Here is a 4,203-nt window from a genome sequence, read left to right on the forward strand (position 1 = left end):
GGGTGGAGCAACAGAGGGGAGAGGTAGGGCCGGTCTCCCTGTGGACTTTCAACAATGACCTCTTGAGGTACCGGGACAGGCTCTATGTGCCAGCGGGGCCACTCCGGGGACTTATTCTCTCCCAGTGCCATGACAATCTGGCAGCAGGTCATTTTGGCCTTTTCAAGACTTTGCACCTGGTCTCCCATACATTTTGGTGGTCCGGCTTACAGCACAATGTACAGCTCTTGTGTACAGTGTTGGCAGGCCAAATCAACTGCGGGAACTCCTCCAGGGTCGCTTCAGCCATTGCCGGCCCCGGACACACCCTGGGGAGCCATGTCCGTGGACTTTCTGATGGAATTGCCTCTGTCTTTGGGGTTTACCACAATCCACGTGGTGGTGGGCATACTCACAAAGATGGGACATTTCATTCCATGTCAGAGATTGCCAACAGCCTGCACCACCACCTGCATGTTCTTTCTTCATGAAAAGCAATCATTACAATTATTTCAAGGAGCTGTTCATAAGCCAATGAGATCTATTTTCTATTATTAAAGGATTTAAACTTCCCTCCAGGTCTGGAAATGATAGCACACATACACATACATACCATGGAACAACATTTTCAGACCTGGTGGAGGCTTTGTCCTTATTACTATTCCCCTTCAGTAACTATTGGCATTCCATTAGATTTCTGTAGCTTTCCATATACTTCTTTTTGGCCTTTCCCCCTTGTAATTGGAAAAAATATTATCCACTTCTAGATATGTGGACATATCTAGCCAAGGTCAATATCTGGTTCCTGCCGGAATGCTGCTATTCTGAAAAGGAGGGGGTATGATTCTTGTGGGTATATTTCTTGGAGTTGAATGCTTTGAATGCTTTCATTTTGCTGTAACTGAATGGGAATTAGGAAAGGAGATTGTTCCATCATAATGGATTCCCACCAGCCAGTTCCAGCCTGTTACCAGCCTTTTACCCAAAGCCATGGTGCCCTAAGGATGACAGGCTATCACTATCCCATCTCATAAAACTTTTGTGGAATCATAATGGCTACCGGTGGGCATGGGGCACTATGTGTAGGTTGAAGAGGGGAAATTAGCTTAACGTTTCACACAAGAATCTCCAGACTCCACCTGACTTCACTGCTATCACTTCTCTCAGTAAAAGTTTCTTTTGAACTATGATTTGTTTCAAGAGTCATGCTTTCCTGAGAAGATAGTCGAGTCAGATCCATACAGTCAAGTTCTTCCCTTTCATGTGGCATGCAGGATAGAGGGTGAGATTTTTAAAAATCTGAGGTCAAAGAGAAACACCAATGATGAAACCTTTACCAGGGAGGTCTTGCCACTTGATTGTTTTTCAACTCTCACAATTTACACTGCAGCCCTCATTCTGTTAATAATCCGAGGTATTTTTATTCTATGTGATATGCTAACTGGTCCTGGAGGAAGCTATAATGTTCTTAATGGTCAATTATATTAATGAGGACACAGAAGTCAGTTTTATTTACATTTGCTAACTATGTTAACAAGCACAGAGAAGTCAGTTTCATTTTGGTGTACATGTCTCTTGAGGGAAATAAAATTAGTCAACATTCAGAATAGAAATATCTATGACTGTAGATAGATGTTTCACTACATGAAAATTAGTGGGACAGCATTGACTTAGTGGTAAAGACAGATTTGGAGAGCTTTCTGTGTAGACTTTAAAAAATGAATTAACTATATATTTAACATTGGTACCTTTTCCATATGATAATTTTGAAGAATAAAAAGCAGTTACAATTTGCAGAAATTTGGAGCAAATATTCATGCATGAACTGATCTCACATAGATGCATTAGCATTGGCAAAGTCATCTCATCATCTATCTGTATATGAAAAAATCAAATGCATGGTAAAATATGTTTTTATTTCTGTGTTTTTAAACAAGTTAAGTATTATTGTTGAATGTATGCAAACATGGCTTTCAACATTGTTAAAAAATGGTGAGATATTAGAGTAAAAAGGTGCAATAGGTTGTGTCTCATTTTCTGTCTAAACCTTACTATAAATATGTTCGGTTTATATTGGATGGGATATTGCCTTTTCAAACTGAGTTTTCATTAGCTTCTGATTGTTGGACAAGGGGATTTATTAATTTATTCTTCTGACACGTTATGATGGGTCAGATTATTCAGAGTAATCTTCCATTGATGAAAATAGACCTAAACCAACTTTGTTGTACTCCTAGCCAATGGTTTTGATCACTACATGGGATAACACAACTGAAAAGAGAAAAGTAGAAAAAATGTGAGGTTGACAATTGGTCATGAAGTGCAGATGGGTAGAAATGGGAAACAGTGTACGCTGCTCTCCCCATCCTACATCCCTGTTTTCAGAACCTCTGTTCATTGCATCCATGTTTTATGTTTCTTGATGTTTTCTATTCTCACCACATATTAAAATGCCACCTACAAAATTTTATCTAACTCAATTTCCCTCCTTTCTTTCCTTGCAGTTATGCCAGCTTTGTCATAAATAAAAGATGGAGAACCAAACTACAGTGCCTTACTTTTTGCTTCTGGAATTCTCAAAAAATCGGCATCTGCAGCTTTTGCATTTCTTCTTTTTCTTTGTGTTATATCTGACAACTGTAACAACAAATCTTCTGATCATCTCTGCAGTTGCTTTTGACCATCGACTGCACAGCCCCATGTACTTCTTTCTCATGAATTTGGCTCTACAGGACATGGCCATTGTTTCAGTCACTGTCCCCAAATCCATGATAAATTCTCTCATGAACACCAGACAAATCTCTTACTTTGGTTGTGCTGCTCAGATATTTCTCTTTCTCTTTCTTGAAGCTTCTGATTTATCCCTCCTGACAGTTATGGCATATGATCGCTATGTTGCCATTTGCAATCCATTACATTATGAGATGGTGATGAATTGGAAATACTGTACTGAAATAATTCTTCTAGTGTGGGTTACATGTATTCTCTATGGAATGTTGCATACCACTGGCACTTTTTCCATCCCTTTTTGTTCTAATGTGGTCAACCAATTCTTCTGTGAAATTCCACAGTTGCTAAAACTATCTTGCTCTGAATTAAATCTACTTGAGTTTGGAATTCTTGTGGCCAGTATCATTGCTGGACTAGGTTGCCTTACTTTTATAGTTGTATCATATGCAGTAATCTTTAGGGCAGTGTTAAAAATTCCTTCTGAAAAAGGAAGGCAAAAAGCCTTATCCACTTGTATTCCCCATCTTACGGTAGTGTTTATGTTAGTATTAAGTGGATGCATTGCCTAGCTGAGACCTTCCTCTTGCACTCCATCTTACTTAGATATTGGATTGACTGTTCTGTATGCCCTCCTTCCACCCCTGTTTAATCCAATTATCTATAGCATGAGAAACAACAATATCAAATGTGTCCTTTCTCAACTTTGGAGGTTTTAATGAATTCTTTTAACGTTATTTTTATTTTTACTCTTAACATTATTTGGATTCTGTTTACCAGAGTTTTCCATTCACCTGCCTTACTCTTTATTCAGAGGAGGAAAAGAAAAGTTTGAAAGGAAGACACTCCTTTTATTCCTGAAGAATCATAGAACTCAAAATGTCAGTCAGCAAATATTCTGCATCACTAATTATTAATACACCTTTGGGTTGCTAAATGTGGATGTTTGGCAGATTCTGGCATATCATAGGGTGACTCCCTTTGATTTTTGATGAAGTATTGGGGAGTAATGTCATTGTGGAAAAGACGTGCAATGGAGAAGAGGTTTTTTTTTTAAAAAAATCTCCTTTTGCTTTCCTGTATAAAATGGCTTCTCTTCATTGCTTTCAGATAATACAACAAACGAAAGCTTTATTTGCTTCAAACTTTAAATGATCAGTTGCTCACTCTTTTTGTTATTTTGTTCCTTTAAGTTAGCCTTGTTCCTTTAAATCAGCATCTGCCTTGACAAGTACCTGCATTTTTTCTTGGTAGGGTTTTCAGAAAGGATTTGCCATAGTTTTCTTCCTAGGATTGAGGAGCAGGAGAGTGATGGTCCTAAAGTCACCCATTTCGCTTCGTTCCTACCACAAAAGTAGACCTCACTGACTTCTGGTTTTAATCTTGATTCATTGAATTCTACATCAAACTGTTTTTAACACAGAGCATTCTTTCTTTCCCTTTGAACTCCTTTGGGTAAATGAGAAACAGGGTGGGCAAGGTGAATAAGCTGGTACT

The 4,203-nt window shown here is 38.5% G+C and overlaps 1 pseudogene across 1 annotated transcript; it reads left to right on the forward strand.

The window, feature by feature from the left end:
- The first annotated feature begins 2,510 nt into the window (after positions 1-2,510).
- Positions 2,511-3,425, forward strand: LOC309382075 (olfactory receptor 14A16-like; annotated as a pseudogene). The gene has a single exon. The product of its transcript is annotated as an olfactory receptor 14A16-like (transcript).
- The last annotated feature ends 778 nt before the right edge of the window (positions 3,426-4,203 follow it).

Source organism: Natrix helvetica (assembly GCF_964273705.1).
Source record: "Natrix helvetica genome assembly, chromosome: Z".
NCBI lineage: Eukaryota > Metazoa > Chordata > Lepidosauria > Squamata > Natricidae > Natrix > Natrix helvetica.